We start from the raw sequence: 20,871 nt of genomic DNA on the forward strand, positions 1-20,871 counted from the left end.
ACACACACACACACAAAGTTGAACATAAATATGCCACCTACAACCTACCTGAAATCCATCAGTTAGATTCATTGTCATGTTCCTTCTAGCCTACCTTATCAAGAAAAACAGACACCTTGGTTTCTAAAAGAGTGGAGGACAGGCTATTGCATGGTACATGAACACAGCATGTAGCAGATGGTATGGAGCCTTCAACTGTGTAACAAGAGAGGATTCAGGTAGCGGCACAGTCATGTCCCTATTTTCATCTGTGTAATATCAGGAAAGATGGTACTGGGTTGTGCAAACCAATTCAGTCCAATAGTAATTCTTAATCTCTAAAGAAAAAGTTGCGATCTTTCTGATATTTTGCAGCAGATTCTCTTTCAGCGTATAAAAGTACCTTTTTCTCTTCATCCATTCTCCTTGTCTTCATGTCTTAGCCTGCAAAGATCTTCTTTCTGATTCATGGTCTGTAAAATATCTCTTAAGTTTACACACACATGCACGCACGGGCTCACACACACACACACACACACACACACACCACTTATATAAATATCCCTCTCCAAAAATCCCTCTTTCTGACTTTCTGAATTCATCTGTCAAGGAGGGTCAAATGACATGTAGCACTGAAGTTATCTCCAAGAGTGTGATTTGGTTCTAAAAGCAGCCTTGAGGTCTGGTTGCTGGGAAGGGAGCAGGAGTTAACTTTTCACTGTATCATTTTCCTGATCAGAAATGCACTGCCCTCCATACAAAAGAAAGGCATCCATATTCTCCCTCTTTTTTGCCTAGAATGCTTAAAGCAACCCAGTGTAGTGCCAGACTTGGATCTGGGGGATCCAGGCTTGAAGCCCCACTCTGCCACAGAAACTTGCTGAGTGACTTGGGCCAGTCACACATATTCAGCCTAACCTATATTGGGGAATTCTTGTCAGAACAAAAGAATGATACAAATGTCTTTGTATCCCCAGATACAAAGGGGGACAGAGGTAGGGGTACACATGAAGTAAATGTTGGAATATGCAAAATCTGTAGTGTGCATGATTCAGCTGCATACAAAGAAACTCCTACAGAAGGCATTGGAGATGTGTATTTAGCATTATGTGTATTTAGCATGGTTAGATTAGGAATTTTTCTGGTATTTTTCAGATATTTTTTTCCAGTGTCCTGATTGGCTCAATTGGAGACTTCCTGCTCCTTTGGGCACCCTTCCTCTTGATTACCTTTAAAAAAAATAACAATCATACTGCTATGATTCTACCCTTACTGTCGTTACAAAGTTCTTTCAATTATCAATAAAACTATTCTTTAAACAGCTGGTGGTTTGCACCTTTGTATAGTTAAATTCTGCCAATAGTAAATAAACAAGTAAATAAACAAACTGTAAAAACAGAAAAGTGTTGTCTGTTCCCTCCTCACACTTACTTAAAACATGTCATGTTTCTTTGCCAACGAGGACTCAAAGTGGCTGACCACATCATTCTCCAGTCTCCCACTATCCTGCCGAAAACAACTCTGTGGTCTAGGTTAGGCTGAAACAAAGTGGCTCGCCCAAAATCAAGGCTTCTGTAGCAGAGTACAGATTCAGGCCCAGATTTCCCAGAACTTAATCTGACACTATAACGACTATAACACTCTCGTTTTCTCATGGCTGCTTTCAAGGGCAAAATGGAGAAGGGAGAAGTTATATCTGCCACCTTAAACTTTTTGGGGAAAGTGCAAAGCTAAATAAATAATGCCTGAATGTTTAAAATGCTAATAACAATAACAAAGGCATTCCTTGAACTAAAAAGTGTGTGTGTGTGTGTGTGTGTGTGTGTGTGTGTGTGTGTGTGTAGGGTTAATTGATTAATTATGCTGCTTGAACAGATCCATCATTCTCTGTATGTTCAACTGTATATCAATGCTGATGTTATTGTCAGATTAGTTAATAGAGTGAAATACATGCACACAGATATTGTAAATTAAATTTAGTAATTGCCTGATTAATGAAAATATAGACAGTTTGGAAGAAGACTATCAGCAGTGAAACACTTCCACAGAGCAGAGTCTCACATTTTTCATTTGTGATCAGTTAATAGATTGCACCAATTATCATCTCTAAACAATTTACTAATGCAGGATAAAGTAGACAAATGCACCATTCAAGGTGACAGATGTTTCTTTCTTAGGCTTCTTTTACAGTTTACCCTGAGCTATTTATAATGACATGGATTGGCTAAAGTCTCGTACACTACAAAAGCTCCCATGGGATCCAGGTAAAACTGGATGAGTTAAAACTAGAATGCAGTAGAGTGGGTCACTCGTTTCATTTAGTTATCAATTAGCACCATTTTTAATTGAAAACGGTATGAGCTATTATACTCACAATTTGCAGTGTCCAAGCACTATAATTAGTACTGTACTGGAATACAAATGGAAGCCGGGAAGTAGATTTTAGTTATTAGTTTTATAGCTGCTGAATTGCATCTTAAGTTCAGGTTTGGAAGAAGGAAAGAACTGAACGGAAGGAGCAGACACTATCAGGAGAGGGTGAATTTATAAGGCTGATAAGCAGTTCATCATCTCAGTGTTCAAAGGAGCAACTCTGAAAGTGTATTTATGATGAACAACCTAAAGCATATCTCAAAGGCGATCTGAATGCAGGAGGAGAATAGCCAAAGTGCATGTGACAGTTAGCTATATTTGGTCCTGATCCTGACACTTATGCATATAATGTGGAATTGGATGGGGCAGGGATTTAACTTCAAAAAGGGCACAGGGGTAAAAAGAGCTGAACCCAGCCTCACTCCCCCCCACACACACATACATATACCAAGGTCTATTTTCAAGGCATTGGCACCAGAGCTGGGCTGGAGGGGGGTGGGTGGACAGGAAATCTAAGGATGAAGGGCAAAAAGATAAGATGGGAAAAGGGATGAGCTCCCCTCCACTTTATATATAACCATGGCTGACATCTGAATAAGCATTGTTTGAAAGACCCCACTTGGGGTGGCAGACGTAACGGTGAACTTGGATTTAGGATACCCAGTGCTGATTGAAAAAGTCAGTATGGTATAGCAGCTAAAATAGTGAGCTAGGATCTGGGGGACTATATTCAACTCGTCTAAGCATGTGCATTTGGTGTAATAAACGTAAAGGTATCCCCTGTGCAAGCACCGAGTCATGTCTGACCCTTGGGGTGACACCCTCTAGCGTTTTCATGGCAGACTCAATACGGGGTGGTTTGCCAGTGCCTTCCCCAGTCATTACCGTTTACCCCCCAGCAAGCTGGGTACTCAACCCATGGAAATGCTGGAAAGTACCCCCTCAGTTTCTACTTCAGAGACTCAGGCTAGATTTTCCATTGACTGTAATGACCCCATAGGATATCATAGTGGAAAATATTTGGTATTCTTGAATATTGCTGAACCTGATGTTTCTGAATACTGATATTGGTATTCAGTAGTGGTGTTCAGAAATATCAGCAAATACTGATATTTTTCCAGTCCAGTATTCTCAGACATGAATAATACTCTCTCTCTCTCTCTCAATCACACACACACACACACACTCACTCACTCATTGACTCACTCACTCACTCTCTTGCATATGCCTCTTCAGATCAGTTACACAATTTTTGATGGTCTTAAAGGTCCTACTGGACTCAAACTTTGTTCATCTGCTTCAGACCAACACGGAGCCCCATCTGACTGTCTTTCTCCCTTTCTTTCTCTCAGCCAAATCTATCTCAAAGCCTTGTATTGTTGTGAAGATGAAATGGAAAAGGAGGAAACAATGTTGTAATCGGATTTGGGTCCCCGTTGGTGAGAAGAAAATGGATATAAATGTTCAAATAAATAACCATGAGTGCTGCTGCTGCTATTATTGGTTTGGAGCACACAAGCACACATAAAAATCCATAAAGGAAAAGAAATAGAATTTCCATAATTAGCATTTTGGAAATTGAAAACAACCCAGGTGGTCATCCTAAACTGTCCAGCATCTAGTTGAAGATTCTCTTCTTGTTTGCCTGTTTACTATGCATCCATGCTGAGTTGAAGCCTGATATGTGTTATCAGTCCTGGAAATGTGCAAATGGATGCAACCTTATGTTTTGCAAATTGTATAGGTTTGAAGGAGAACAGAAACAGACTGTTTCTGCAAAAGGAATCTGCCCCTGGACAACCTCTGGTTGCTGGTGAGTTTTAGAGCTCCCTCCACATGTCGCCCGCATTGTGAGGCTGTCCAGGGGCTGGCTCATGTTTTGCCCAGATTTGCCTTGGGATGAGGGAAATCGCGAAAAAGTGGATTTGTCACCTTTTGTCATGCAACCCATCAGTGAGCAACCAATGAGCAAACCCATACAGAGGAATGATAGTCTCTGTAGCATTGTCCTGCCCTCTCCTTTCCATTTCCTGCTCCAAGTAATTTTTTATTTTAAATAGCGTGGTCCATGTTGTAGTGCAACCGCTATGTTATTAAAGGTAAAATAAAATCTTCTGCAAAGTGTTCATGGTCTTTTTTGGTATCAGGCAGGCAAAACACAGGTGGAAAATGAGCTTCAAAAGATGGGGGCAAGTGATTGGATGGGTTAGGCCTTATTCTAAGTCTGCTTGTATTGGTTGCTGGTTAGAATGGGCTTGGGGCACAGATAACATAAATATTGGTTAGAGTACAAAAGATTAGGTAGCAGCCTCTCTAGGGAAAAAGTCATTATCTGTAAACCGCTCCCGCAGGAGCGGTAAAAATAAAAGAGTAAGGGGTAAGTGGGTGGAGAAAGGGGCAGGGCGAGTCCGGGATAAAAACTCAAAAGGGCTAATCAAGAGCCGTGAAGCAGCTCCCGATTGGCCATGCAGAGCGCGGATCCCAATTGGCCCCTTGGCAGGTCCCAGACACGGTGGGGAGGAGGGCGGCCAGGCCAGGCTTCAGCATGGGGCTCGGAGCAGGCCCACTCCCGCGCTGAAGCCGGCAGTTCGGGAGGGAGGGGGGTGGGCGGGGCAGGCTGGGGGGGGGAGGAGGGTGGCTGGGGGAGGCCAGGGGGGGCCTCCCACACCCACCCGCTGCCCGCTAGTGCCCACTGTATTTCTGATACAGCGGGCTTAATTTCTAGTTCTCATCTATTTCTGCTCTGAATAGCAAAGGGAATTTCAAGAACAGGCATTCTAAGGCTGTATTTGTCAGCCTTGTACTGGATCAGAAGGAGATGTTCATCTCATTATGCATATATTACATTGACTAATACTTGTGTTGTCCCAAAAGCTGTTATTTATTCAGACCTTTCATAACATCTTCTGTAAATGAAAAGAAGTTCTTTAGAAGCAGCAGTGCCTTCAGGCAGCAATAATTGTGTCAGATCAACTTGCTGTGGAAAGCTCTGCTGGTGCCCATTTTGCAGTCGAGACTATGATGATCCTGCTTTTCATTCTGTGATACATAAAAGGCACTCCCAGTTAGGTGACAGAATTTCCAGCACCCCATTGTATGAGGAATTAAGTTTGGTTTCTCATACTGGTTTCGGAGGACCTATCCCACAGCAGTCCTTTGTGCTTTACAAGAGGACAGTGCAGGTGCTCCCAATTTTGCTAGGCTATTAATCTACCTCCTGTTATGGAATGAGGTCTTTTTACTGACAAGATGGCAGAAAGCCCAGACAACTGACTTGCAGGAGGGCATTTTGGGCTGGAATAAGACATTACATGTCAGTGCTGGGTATAAACAATGCCACATCTTTATTACCTCCTGATTGGAGAATTGGTGTAGCATAGGAGAGGTAGCCTGACCTAGCTGCACCAAAACCCGCAGAGTCCGGAGGCACTCTGAGGATCCACACTGTTCTTAGCCTGGAGAGGAGATCCCCTTGCCTACTGAAATCTGCCCTAAGAGAAGCAACCTTTGTGGGGGAGCCCACCTCATTTGGCTGCTCCCAGACCACCTGGCGAAACGAGCCCCTGACCTCCCAGCCGTTCAGCCACCCTCACTTTAAGTGCCACCTCTTATGGAGGCCCCGCACCCCAAGGAGTCCAATCACCCACTAGGCTCCCTTCCAGCAGGCTCCATCCCATGTGAAACTCACAGCTGTGACAGAATATTAACCATGAAACATCCACTTCAGACACAGCCTCAAGGCTATTTACACATCACGGAGGTACGGAGGGAAATTGCTCTGCACCGGTGCGAAGGAGCTGGGACCCATATGCATGGTGCTTTTATAGGTGCTGTGGTCCCACCTGACTCTTTTTAGGCTGTGTGTGCTGTGTAAGCACAGTGCGCCTCCTGCACAGGTTGCTGGGGTGGTTGTGACCCCTGTAGGGGGTCATATTCTGTTAAATCATACACCCTGCAGATCTTACAAATTCCAAAACCCTTTCTCAAGATACATTGTGCAAAGTCCTTCAATATGCTCTGTATCAGGGCACCTTTGAAAATGATTCAGAAACTTCAGCTGGTGCCAAATGCAGCAGCCCATCTGTTATCATGGGTTGTCAGGACAATGCTACTACAGTTTTTATATTTTTCACTATTAAAATTCATTTTATCCATTTTAGCCCAGTTTTCCAGCCTGTCAAGACCATCCTGTGTTCTGATTCTGTCTTCTGGTGTGTTTGCTACCCCTACCAGTTTAGTGTAATCTGCACATTTAATAAGGCCCCCCTCTATTCCATCTAAATAATGTAAGAATATGTTGAACAACACAGGGCCTAGGACAGATCCCTGAGGTACTCCATTCATCTCTCCAAGATGATGAACCATTTACAAGCATTTTTGGGGTGCAATCTGTCAACCAGTTCTTGATCCACCTAACAGTAATAGGACCCGTACTGCATTTTAACAACTTGCCAATAAGAACCTTATCAAAAGCCTTACTGAAATCAAGGTAAACAATGTCCACAACATTCCCATGATCTAGCAAGGTAGTAACTTTCTTAAAAAGAGAGAGAGAGAGAGATAATAGTCTGACATAACTTGTTCTTGAGAAAGTCATGCTGACTTTTAGTAATCACAGCCGCTCACTATAGCTGCTCAAGGACCGACTGCTTAATGTTTTGTTCTAAAATTTTACCAGCTATAGATGTCAAGCTGAAGGGTTGGTAGTTACCCGGATCCTCCTTTTCCCCCTTCTTGAAGATGGGGACATTTGCTCGCCTCCAGTCTTCTGGCACTTCACCTATTCTCCAATAATTGTCAAAAATAATGGACAGAGGCTCAGAAATTACATCTGCAAATTCTTTTATTACCCTTGGATGCAGTTCATCTGGCCCAGAAGATTTGGTTTCCTTTAAAGAAACTAGATGTTTATGGACAGTGATCCTAGGCCACAACTCCCATCCTTGATCACATGAAATGATTTTGCCATGTTGAGCATGATTCCCCTTGCAAGAGAAGAGAAGTAGGAATTGAGCAATTCAGCCTTCTCTTCATCACCAGTTACAATGTCCCTGCAATGGTCCTACCATGTCCTTTTTCTTTACATTATTAGTAGACGTGGTCTTCCAGCAGATATCTGGGTAATTGAAATCTCCCATGACCACTAGATCCTGTCTCTCAGAACTTTGTAATCTGGTCTAAGAGCGCCTCATCCAAGTCCTCTGCCTGGCCTGGCAGTCTATAGCAGATGCCCACCATAATATCCCTATTATTTCCTACTCCTTTTATTTTTACCCAAAGACTCTCAGTTGAATTCTCATGCTGAGACACATATATTTCCTCACAAGTATATATAGACTTAACATATAGTGCTTATCTATGTTCTCTTGACATCTATATTCTTAACATATAGACGTCACGAGAGACCTTTACCCTCCTGATTTTGCATGACAGAACTGTTCCATGGATGACTTGAAGTGATCTGAGTCTGGGCCAGTGGAAATATGTGCAGAAGTTATTAAAGTTTTTTGTCATTTTAAATATAGTTTTTTCTTTTAATGTTTTTACTTATTTGATTTTATGTAATTCTATCGCAATGTCCCTGGCCTTGATCTATGACTTAGTCAAGACAAAGATGACCTTTTAGATATTTTAATTAAACAAATAAATTAAATATAAGATTTTCAAAAGGAATGATGTCTGCAGAAAATGTGACAAGTGTCAGATGGATAAAACCCTCCTATTAGGAACAGTTTCAAATAATATTTTTCTTTGCATTTACTAGCCAAGCTTCTAGACTATAGTCATACATGGTTTGCAAAACTGACAAATAATATTCTACCAAAAAGAAATGAAGATGACCAAAAGAGATAAGAGTAATGAAGCTTTCAGATAATACTCTTTTCTTTTGACACACCAGTTAATCCAGATTTAAGATAAGGAAAGGCCTATCTGAAGAGAGCTCCAGTAAAACAAAATTGAATCCAAAGACAGCTGGATGCAGATATCATAGAAGTCATTGAAAGTGATTAAGAATTTAAAAATGACTATACAACTATCTAAACTGCATTAAAATAATGGGGCAATTATAAAGCAATTCTGGATACTCTCAATGACCAATTATGCACAGGGAACTTCACTGCCCCAACTCCCATGCAGGAGCACAAATCAGGGGCAGATGAGGTGCACCGGGCCAAATGCTCCCCTGTGTGGGTGCAGGAAGAGATGGGGCAACCTGCCACAACTAACACTACAGCCCAGCATGAAACCTCCAGTGCATAAAGGGTCAATGGGTCAATGGGCAAATCCCAAAGAGAGTCCCACCAGCAATTTACTCACATGTAAAATATATCCCAATTGTATTGCAACAGAGACTCAATACTTGCATTAATCACTATGTACATAAAGACCAACAAGCTCTATGTGAAACAGAACAGTTAGTTGTTTTTGAAGAAGATCAGACATTTGGCAGAGCAGATTGATGAGCCATTTCTAATTCTCTCAAGAGACCCTGACAAGGTAGTCAATAGTTTGTAACTTCCTTTCCCAAATGCTTTCTTAGATCATTTTGGATTTGGACTTGTTTCATGTAAATCAGTCCCCTCTATTGTGGATAGAATACAGTAACAAACATAATTGGAGATTATATCTCACTACGATCAACTTGAGTAGCGACCTTCAGAAAATGTTACCACTTCTCAATTATCTTCCTTGCCGCGTTTATAGAAACGGCTCTTCCACATTTCTCATTCTACCCTCCACCCTGGAGATAGGGTAACCTCCTGACCAAAGAATCATTGGCATGCTAAAGCATGGGACATTGCCAAAGAAGGTATTCACTCACCTAGCAAGGACAGCAGATAGACATCAGAAAGCAAATACACATCAGAAAGCAACTACACTTAAACAGAATTCCTACCTTCCACATGTTAAAAGCTTACAGGGGGAAAAAGAATATCTGCAGCAAAATCATTTCATGCCACAGTAATGTTTTATAAATACATGACTCTTAATTATTTTACAATAAGAACAATTGTGAAGGTTTTGAACTGCTATGTGTTGTGAACCTCCCTGAGACTGCTTGGGGATTGAAGGAAGGAAGGAAGGAAGGAAGGAGGAAGGAAGGAAGGAAGGAAGGAAGGAAGGATATATAATCCAACATAATCAATCTACATATAATCCATGACTACAGTCTTTAAAACACATTTTGAACCTCTTTCATCTGGCTGGCTTCTATTCCAAAATGACACTGTAGAGCAGGGGTAGTCAACCTGTGGTCCTCCAGATGTCCATGGACTACAATTCCCACGAGCCCCTGCCAGAAAATGCTTGGAACTTGGAACAAAACTTGGAACAAAAACTGTTTGTGTTTGGTTAACAGGATTAGTTGATCCCAAGAGATGCTGGCCATTGTTTTATTGGTTATCTTCTCTGTTTCCTGAGTTTATGCTTGGTTATTTAATGATTACCCCTTTTCAAAAATTCCTTTCTTGGCCCTGTGGCCCTTTGGCCATGCATACAGAATAAATGCTATGGGGTCTGTTATACGTGTTCTGAAGCATCGCCCCATCCTGAAGAAACAACAATTTTGTGTCTTGAGAAGACTGTGTATACAGCTTTTGTTCTACAGACATGACAACTGAACAGGGTTAAAGTTATATAAAACTTTAATAAAGTTTTAAAAAGGAGAAGCAATGTTGCCAGTCAAATTGGCTTGAGTTCTTTTGGTAATTGTATCACATTACACTGGGGACAAACTTTGCTATGTCCAGTGACAACAGACTTATTACCATCTGCTCCTCAAACAGACACTGGTGCTTTCTTCCAACAGGCTTTCTTTCTTTCTTTCAGAGCCTGCCTTGATTGTTTGCTATCCAAAATTAGCTTCTCCTGAATCACAGTCTCAGCAAGGTGTGTTTGTTAGCCACTATTATACAATGCAGTTATAAAGCCATGAAAAATGTAGGGTTGTGATTAAAAAAAAATAAATAGGAACACCGTTGAGAAACAAGCTTGGGGTTGACTTTTGGGCCCAGTAGGGGATCTTTTGTTTTGCAGCATACCTTACTGTTCTTCTCTAGAACTGGGCTGTCATTTTGACGTTGTATACAGAAAAGTACTTTGCAAGAATTCAAATACTGTTTGTCTGTGTATATGTATATTTATTTCACATTGTCAATTTCCTGCTAAAAATGCTGCTGTTCTACAACTGAATGCACTGTGATTTTGCAGTGCTAAACACAGGGAAATGCATTTCTTGGCCCTGCATTTCTCTGTTAGGGGGATGAAATGGCTTTAGACTAACCCAAATCTTTGGTCCACATAGCCCGGTATGGTCGATTCTGCTTAGCTTTAGAAAATTTCAGGCCACAGCCTTAGCCATTATTCCTATCTGAAGTTGGTTAAACTGGGAGTGCCAGGAACTGACTAGCCCATAGGTCCCAAGTCTATCATCATCATCATCATCATCATCATCATCATCATCATCATCATCATCATCATCATCATCATCATGTTTATTCCTATTTCCCACTCTTCCTGATAGCATAGGGCGGGTTACAATATTAAATCAATCCATTCTAAAAGCCAGTATAAATATTATTAAATATTAAATCATCTATAATTTACATGGAATCATAAAACCATAGAATCATTGAATCATAGAGTTGGAAGGGGCCATACAGGCCATCTAGTCCAACCCCCTGCTCAACGCAGGATCAGCCCAAAGCATCCTAAAGCATCCTAAAGCATGCAAGAAAAGTGTGTCTCCAACCTTTGCTTGAAGATTGCCAGTGAGGGGGAGCTCACCATCTCCTTAGGCAGCCTATTCCACTGCTGAACTACTCTGACTGTGAAATTTTTTTTCTGATATCTAGCCTATATCTTTGTATTTGTAGTTTAAACCCATTACTGTGTGTCCTTTCCTCTGCAGCCAATGGGAGCAGCATCCTGCCCTCCTCCAAATGACAACTTTTCAAATACTTAAAGAGGGCTATCATGTGTGGAGCCTCATTGCAATAAAACTTGGGGAATTCTAGCTGGGGGGGGGGGCGATCTTCCTTCTATTTTTGCCTGTGAAGCAGCTCATCTGACATTTCATCAGGTGTTTTGTCTGGCCTCAACCATAGGCCTGGTGAAACAGTTCTGTCTGACAGGCCCTGTGGAACTGATTAAGGTCTTGCAGGGCCCTGATCTCCTTCAGCAGAGCATTTCACCAGGCCGAGACGAAGGCCGAAAAGGCCCTGCCCCTGGTCGAGGCCAGCCTCATCTCTTTTGGGCTGGGGATCCTAAGCATATAAGGATATTGACAAGTTGTCAAAGTCCTCTGTGGTTGATTCTTTCCAATCTTGGTTTAATAAATGTTGCTAAAGGGCAGCATCTGGGAGAGTCCAGGGGTAGTGAAGTCTTTTGGAGAGGGGGTAGGGTTTTTGCCATTTTGAACTGCAGAAATTGTCACTGAAAATGAATCATGTTAATAAATATAGATCACTTGTAAATATCTCCTCAAGTGGGCAGTGGCAGTGGAAACCAAGTTTTTCTTTTCTTTGTTAAAACAAGACAGATTTTATTGGCCCACCTCAACTGTTTCCAGCCTGGTTTTGCACTGAATCTGGATGACAGAGTTTCAATATGCATAGAGACTTCAGCACCAAACTGATTAAAATAATAAAATAGTTTTTATTTAAAAGAAAAACAATTTTGTATAGAAAGACGAGAGAGAGTCCTGTCTAATAGTTTTGTTGTCTTCTTCCTGCACAAAGGAGCAGGAAGTCTTTCGTTGAGCCAGTGAGGACACCAGAGGAGATTATTTGAAAAACATCAGCATGATCCTAAGCTAACTATGCTAACTACACACTTCCTCCAATGCCCCCTTGTAGGACATCCTTCATTTACCTTTGAATCATGCACACTACAGATCCTGCATATTCCAACGCCCCTTCCCAAGATCTAGTGTGCAAAAGTCCTTCTGGTTCATCTTCTTCTGTAAAGTCTTCTGCACTCCTGCTGCTCTCTTCCCTGGTGCCAGATCTGTGAATGTCAATGTTCAGTCTTCAATCGGAACTTCAGTTTCCTCTTCTGCATCCTCCTACTTTTCTGCTTGTCTACTGGACATCCTCTAGGCCTTCCCATATGGAAGGTTCTTCCACAGCCTCTGATTTGGCTAGATAGTAAGGTGACCAGATTGTCCCACTTTTGGAGGGACATCTGGGGGTACCTGGCAAATTGTACTTATGTTGAAATTAAATAATATATATTACAATGCTATTTTTGTGTTCTATACATTCTATGAAACTTTTTGTTGCTCCATATAGACCAAATTTTTAATCAAGAACTCCTCCGGTCAATGGTGTCCCACTTTACCAATGTTAAAATCTGGTCACCTTACTAGATAGGGGAGTCTTCTTGGAGGCACTCCTTCATTTACTGTAGTTTCTGACCACATTTTCTGCATCTCTTTCTAATTCTTGGGGTTCTGCTGGTGTTTCACCTGCAAAAATCAGTTGCACTTCTGTCTGCTGTACCCTGTTTGCTTCTATTGGTATGAATTGTTTGTTATCTTTTCTGCATTTGTAGATTTTTCTTTCTTGTCAATATAGACTGTGTTACAGATCTTAATACAGTTATCAGATTAAGTATCTTGTGTCCTTTACATCCTAAGTCATATCCTACTGCCGTCCTGACTTCTCATGTCCGTCTTGCTTTATTTCTCCTTGGGAACATAGGTGTATTCTAGAACGTGTTTCCCACTTATATGTTACATGCCCTTCTGGACTTTTCTTTTGTATGTTTTGATGTTGGTTACCCTTGGGAACCCAAACTGATGGAATAGAGGCACAGAAGTGCTTAAAATAAATTTACGATTTGGGATAAATTAAATTACTGACAACAAACCAACTGCAATGTGATATATGAGCTTGCCAGTGGATCCCTCACTAAACACAAACTCTGGAAGGACTTCTACTTGTAGTTGCTATGTTTGGTTTACATTTATTTCCTAGAAATTTTGTGATGGTTTTCATGCCTTTTTCTACTATGCAGAGGAGATCGCTGTGGGCACCTTATTCAAGGGACTTTAAAATTGGACACCTTTGTCCAATTCACATGAAATCTGGGGAGTCTTTAGAAAAGTGGATGAACTGGATTATCTAATATTTTGATACCATTGGGTGAAACAACACCTGCTCAAGAAAATCTACCATTTTTCTGCATGGAAAGCAAAGGGCAGCCATCTGATCCAATCTTAATAAAACTGAAATGGAACCTGGTGATGCTACAACATTTCCAAGAATTACTAGAACTTATATGCCTTGCCTTTCTAAAAATATGATCTAGATTCAAAAATTATTCCAGTGCAAACCCTAAGTTCTTGCATCTGAAAGAAAAACCAAAGAAAAGGTTATACGAAAACTAATATCCAAGCACTAGGAGAAAGGGGTCAGGGGCAGGTCTTAGGGCACCATGGCTCTTACGTCTTAGTAAAGAAGAATAGTATTGGGTTGCAAAATGCTTCTTTTTTGAGCCTGCCTTTCCTAAAATGGCATGAATTTCTAAGTTCAGAGGGGAATGGCACCACATCCCACATTCTGCCTCTTCAACAATCTGCTCACTCCATGATTCACCATCTGTTTAGTCAGAAAAACTCTCCAGTTGCTTGTGGATTTGTTCACAGATGCAAGTAGGAGGTTGACTGAAAGCGTCTAAAACCAGCGTTCAGGCAGATGAGACACATTTGCAAACATACCTGCATGCAGCGCCATCTTATCTATATGCCAGAAAATGGCCTGTTGTTTGCTTTGCAAATAAACCTCATTTCAGCTGGAACACCGAGGTGATGCTTATGAATAACACATGCCTTGTTTCCCTTATTATAAATTGTTGTTCTTATAAAGATTTAGCTGTTAGGATTACTACTGTGCAGCTGTTTTTGAATGGTGCAGGTACTATGCTTTATGAAACTCTGAAATTCGTATCATCTTTTCTTTTATGTGTGATGCATGAACTATGTTTCTGTTAGAAAAATTAAAGACCTGAGATCAGAAGATTATAATGTAAAACAAAGCTGTGTGTGTGTGTGTGCGCGTGTGCATGTGTGTGTGTGGAGCATGACTGCATGGAGGTTGGGTAGGCCTGGGCTGGAAAGGGTGGCAGGTAGGTACAGAGCAGTTCTGTTCCCCAAATATGTACTCACCCCCATCTTTTACCAGCTCTACAGTCCGTTTATTTGTGCATCAAAACAAATTCACAAATGATTACCCAGGGCATTCTACAGTTTCATAAGTTTCTGTTTAGGAGGTGTTTTAGTGTATGGGAAGTGCCTTCATTAAGAACTTTATATAAACTTTCGTGCTTGCACTGTCTGCATTTCAGAAGAGGAGTTGGTTCTTATACCCCGCTTTTCACTACCCAAAGGAGTCTCAAAGTAGCTTACAGTCGCCGTCCCTTTCCTCTCCCCACAACAGACACCCTGTAAGGTAGGTGAGGTTAAGAGAGCCCTGATATTACTGCTCGGTCAGAACAGCTTTATCAGCGCTGTGGCGAGCCCAAGGTCACCCAGCTGGCTGCATGTGGGGGAGCACGGCATCAAACCCAGCCCACCAGATTAGAAGTCCATGCTCCTAACCACTATACCAAGCTGGCCCTGCCAGACCCATCCCATGCATGGCTTGATCAGGCATACCCATTGCCTCCTGAGGTTCAGCAACACTAAGTACCTCCTTCCCTGCCCAGCAAGCACAGGGCTCAGTAGGACTGCTGACCTCCTTCCTTGCCTTGAAAGGGCTTGAGATGCCTGCTCATGGCGGCAGTAGCTGTTGCTGGCCCCAAACAGGGCAAAGACAGCCTCCTGCTTGGAGCTAAGGTGGGCCCAAGGGGGGTGGGGGTGGCTGATGGGGAGTGGTATCTCAGGGGTTTTAATGGGCAATCTACCTCTTGTTTGTTACCCCCGTCTGTTGGTTTAAGTAAATGTACCGGTGTACTCTATTGTACTGATAAACATTTATTAAACCCATTGGTTTTCTCAACAATCATTTCTCCAAGTTCCAACCAGTAGGTGAGTTCACATGACGCAGTTCAGCAAGCATCACATGTCACTATCTTCATGACTGCTGTCACCCGATGCCACATATCCTGAACTTTCCCAGTGTAAATTTTGTTATTTTTAATAACAACAATTCCATCTGTTGTTGTTGTTTTAATGCTAGTGTAAACCCAGTTGGAAGTAGGAGTGGAGGGGGGGGGAGAGGAGGAGGAAGAGTAAAGTACGAAAATGCAGGCTTCAAAGAATAATAAATGAAAACATGATTTTTGTGACATTTTGGAGTGTGTTTTTTTTAGAGAAGGCACTTGTTTCGCCAATAATGGTTTTATTTTCTTTATACACATTGCCGAAATGCAATACACAGAAGCTCAAGTATAAAGAAAAGCTGGATAAATAATTAAAGGAGAATGAAAAAAGATTGTAGTACACTGACAGGCCAGGCAGCAAATCTAAAAGAAAGTGAATATTTATTATGCTTGAGGCTAAAGCCCAGACTGACAATAATAATCCTTCTGTTTCTCACATTTTTCAGACCCTAACCTCCCAGAATGCTCATTCCTAAAATGACAATACAGAATTTTTAACCAAGGTGGTCTGCAGCTTCAAAACATTCCCTGTCCAAATATGAAGGCAGCTGAACCCCTATGAATTCTAGGAAACCTAACAGTCCAACTTCCCAGTAAATGAAAGCATATGTTTGCCTTTAATCCTTATTTATTCTCCTTGCTGTAAAAAAGGCCCAGTTGAAAATACATTAATATCTGACCTGAATGATGCTGGTTTGTAATTAAACACTCCAGTACAAGCATATCATTTTGTATTATTGCAGCTATGTCATGTATATACTACACTGTACATTCACATGCACAACTGAGACAGGCTTTAAAAATACACATACACACAATTAGAGTAGACAGACCCAGCAAAGGATGGTAGCACCCCCCCCCCCCCCATTAACTGCCTATTCTAGCTGCATTTTGCCAATGAGCCTTCTGTAGTGGAAGTAAGCCAAAGTGGGATGATATATGCAATCTAAGACTATAAAGCAAAGTTCAGAATGGTATAAGAGTTAGTTTGCTATGCCCACATGTTCCATTTTTGTTAACCAAACAACACAGATCCTCTTCCCCTTTGAGAACACCAGGAAGTAAAGGGAAAGCTCACACCAGTACTAATTCACATCTCCCTGTGCACTGAGGCTAGGGCAAAGACACTTTCCCGCTTACCCACTTGAAGTATGGAAGGAAGGATCCATCAGGTGAGAGATACAATCCCAAAGCATTTGATCAGGCTTGGTTTGTGGAACAGTTATACCCAGAAACATGTCTGCCCTTAGAAAGGAAGGAACAAAAGAAGGAACAACTTTGTCAATTATGCAACATCTTTACTGAGGACCATTTTCCTCTTCTTGTCAGGTACATCAGGCGTAAGCAAGATCTCTTTGCTGTTCGGCTCTTAGCCCATGGCTGACAGCCTGTATATTCGATCAAACGAGCCAGTGAGTCCAGGTATGTCCCGAGATGTACTTATTTTGCTGGGTTTCTTGGCTGTGCATTGGTTTATTTATGTATCATTTTTCTTCTTGTAAACCACTTTGAGTCCTTTTGGGAGAAGAGTGGGATATAAATACTGAAAATATCAAGTTTTCAAAATAATATAACAACTGACTCCAAATCTGACCGATGTGCTGCTGTGGCAATTATAATTTTCTCTATACAGTTTTATGGACTGATTATGGAATACTATGTACAGTTCTGGTCACTGAATCTCAAAAAGGACCTGGCAGAGCTGGAAAAAGTACAGAAGAAGGCAGCCAGGAAGATAAGGGGGTTGGAGCACTTTTCCTGTGAGGAAAGGCTGAAGCATCTGGGACTTTTTAGTTTAGGAAAAGAGATAACTAATGGGGGACATGATAGAGGTTTATAAAATTATGCGTGGGGTGGAGAGAGTTGAAAAACAGATTTTTTCCCTCCCTCTCCCAAAATATTAGAACTCAAGGACATCCAATGAAGCTTATGGGTAGTAGGTTTAGAACAAACAAAAGTGATTAAAATGTGGAATTAACTGTTTTAATGATGACAGAGGAATAAACAGCTTTAAAGGAAGATATATAGACTCCTAGAGAGGGAGGTCTGTCAGTGGATACCAGCCATGATGCCTGAGACATCCTCATTCTGAGGCACTAAGCCTCTGCATCCCAGAGCCAGGAGGCAACAATCAGGGCAAGGTCTTGGCTGGTTGGCTATTGGCTAAGACAGGATCTTGGACTAGATGGACTATTTGTCTGATCTATCAGGTCTCTTCTTATGTTCTTCTACTGTAGAACGGTGGATTCTTTTCAGACATTGAAAGTGTATAGGCTGCATTCCTGTTTCCTCCTTCACATGTGGACAACAGGTTGATGAATGGCACATCATAAGAATCAAGACAAACTTTCCCCAATCTAACCATGCTGATTCTTTTCAAGCAGAGACCAGTCTGCTTCTCCCTTAGGACTACCTGGCTGCCAACCTGTCTTCTTCTGCTAGTATTCTGCATGTTGTGGGGCTGGGACAGGCATGAACCACCAGCTTGTCTACATATGCACCTCTATTTAAAATAAATCACATGGCCATGTTAGAGGGGACCCAGCACTTCACTGGCAAAATAGTGACATAGGGAGGGGTTCTGTTTGATCTTTGAGACTACCCCAGAACGTTTTCAATGTATTTGTAAGAGGAAAACTGAATTGCAGCTTCAGCCCAGAAAGCTGCTTTAAGGATATTCCTGGGGGAGGGGGGGCAGCATCCAATGGCAACTTGGAGGACAAGGGTCTTTTTAAAACAGCACACTCCCCAGCTACAGGATAATGTGTTGAAAGCAGTCTGACCATTTAAGTAAAACTTCATATGAGCAGTTCTGTTATGAATGACAGCTAATATCTATATTTATATGTTCTCCTGTTCCTCCCAGAACTGCCCACATATTTGGCAGATGGGAAAAATGGAACTGCTCACCTCCCATGTTCTTGCTGCCAATAAGTTTCTTGATCCTTTCATTTGGTTTGAGTACAGGGCATTGACTGACCATGAAGATCTCTACCCTTGGACTTTCTCAACTTTTCTCAACAGAGGGCATTGGAGGAGATGCATAGTTAGCATATTTAGAACAGGAACTTCCTGGTATTTTTCAAATAATCTCCTCCTGGGCCCTGATTAGGTCAACTGGAGATTTCCTGCTTCTTTGAAAATACTTCCTCCCTGTTTGCTTTCAGATGAAGAACAGTTTGTCAGGACTGTCTCTCTTTTCTCTCTTTACAAAGTTGTTTTCTATTTTCAGTAAAGCTATTTATTCTTTAAGAAGCAGTGCATATTGAAGCTCTGCCAACAGGTTTCTGGGCCTAGTATGAGCATTTAGACTATGTAATACAAGATTGATAGCTTGACAGGCAAAGATAACAAGGAACAGAAAATGGCAGTTTCCTGCAACATTCAACATAACTACCTATTGAATAGGCTTACCAAAGAAACAACCTAATTTGGGGGAGAGAATGAAAAGTCACCTGCTAGAGATGGGGCTGCAGCACAGTATTAGAGGCTCCTGATCAGAAGACCAGCAGGCAAGCCAAAGACCTGGGATTCTGACAATGAGAAGGCAAGAGGAACACAGATCAAAGGTTTAACTGACAGTTTTGAGGGTCATTCAAATGCAGAGAGAAAAGGTAATTTGCAAAACTATCTAGATCAGATGCTTGGTCTAACTGAACAGCTCTCCGTCAATTCAGTGGGATTGTCTCCTCCTTGGCTTTCTGCTTCCAACTTAAAGCTACAGTGTTCCACTAGGTACCTTTATTCTCACTGAATGGGTATCCTTCTCTGAAGTCAAAATAGTTTTAGCCAGTCCCCCCTAGACACTACCATCCCTCTTCTCTGGTGTGGAGTCTCAAGCTGCTTATGCTACCCAGAATTTTTTTTTAAGCTTCCAATTTGCCATATAAGGCAGAGAATCATTTAATGCAGAAAAGCCTTGACAGTAGATTTCTAGGGAATTTTATAGAATGGGTAGGCTTTGCCACCAAATATTAGGAGAAGCATTAAATGAAACAGCCAAGAAGGACAGGCTGATATTTCCAAAAAAATTCAAATGGAACTTTGCTAACAATTTAAAAGAAGGGAAGTGTTCTCCTAGCGTTCGCTGGAAACAGTCAAACAGATTTAGAAATCAAATCACAGCTAGTAGGGCTGTTTCAGACACTCTTTCATATAGAACATGATCATCATATATCAAATGCTGAACAAATTACTGTCTGGCTCATTGCAAGCAATGGCATCTCTTTGTTCTTTTCCGCTTGCCATAAAATTAATATTTCCGCGCTTGGATATGGATGTGTGTTTAAGAATGGAGTCCAACTTTCCATGCAGCTCTGCAGAATAAAGCTGTCACATTCCAACAGATCAATGCCCAGGATTAGCAAAGCTAGATTTAAAAAAAAAAAAGATTATTTATGAGCATGTTACAGTCATAAAGTAGTTGGAATCAGTCATAACAGAAACAGATTATCTAATTGTAAAATGTCTGAAGGAAAAGGGGTGCGTACAAAAGATAAGTATCTCACTAAACTATGTATAGCAGGGGTAGTCAACCTGAGGTCCTCCAGATGTCCATGGACTACAATTCCCATGAGCCCCTGACAGCAAACGCTGTCAGAGGCTCATGGGAATTGTAGTCCATGGACATCTGGAAGACCACAGGTTGACTACCACTGATGCATAGGACAAGCACTTTTGAAACCATGCTATTGTTCTCTACAGAGGAGCAGGTTGGAGGTCTGACCTGGAGCAGCAGCCAAGAGGAAACAGAAGCAAGGCTATAGGGAGACACACCCAACAGAAGAGTATGGCCAACATTTGAAGTCCATTCCCCTACGGGTAGTCTGCATGCTGCCCTGACTTGATAATGTAAAAACAGAGTTCCAAAATCCACTCTGTGATTTTGTCCTGAATGCAAATGGGTCCAAAAAGTTAATTCATTATTTCAGGAGGAAAATTAAAACTGGTGCCAGTTATTACTTTTTACAAATGCAATATTATTAGAGCTTGATCAGAACTGGAGGGGAAAATACAGATGGATGCGCAATAAATAAAAGTAGAAATCACGTTTGCATTTTACTTTGCTAAAATCGGAATGCTACAGAGAAGATTCGCGTGGCCCCTGTGTAAGGATGACATGAACATATCATCTAAGTTTCTGTGTTCTTACATTAATTTTTAAAAGAAATTTTAGCCACTTGGATACTTATTTTCCTTAAAATTACTTTTTCTATCATCAACATGTTTCATTTTTAAAAAACAACATATTTATGGATTTAAGTGTTTTGATCATGGATATCTAGAATGCCTCATGAAACTATCCTGACAAGAACGAGATTCACAAAAAAGCTCAATTGAAGCTATTCATGTTATAAAGAAAGGATAGTGTATTGATATAATTACTACCATGCTCTGCTTGCTTGTTGTGCATCT

At 41.3% G+C, this 20,871-nt stretch overlaps 1 non-coding gene across 1 annotated transcript; it reads left to right on the forward strand.

Annotated features, from left to right (window-relative positions):
* The first annotated feature begins 20,497 nt into the window (after nucleotides 1-20,497).
* On the forward strand, nucleotides 20,498-20,606 carry LOC143845292 (U6 spliceosomal RNA). Its single transcript, XR_013234347.1, has one exon. It is a non-coding gene; the product is annotated as a U6 spliceosomal RNA (small nuclear RNA).
* The last annotated feature ends 265 nt before the right edge of the window (nucleotides 20,607-20,871 follow it).

This window comes from Paroedura picta, chromosome 9, assembly GCF_049243985.1.
Source record: "Paroedura picta isolate Pp20150507F chromosome 9, Ppicta_v3.0, whole genome shotgun sequence".
NCBI lineage: Eukaryota > Metazoa > Chordata > Lepidosauria > Squamata > Gekkonidae > Paroedura > Paroedura picta.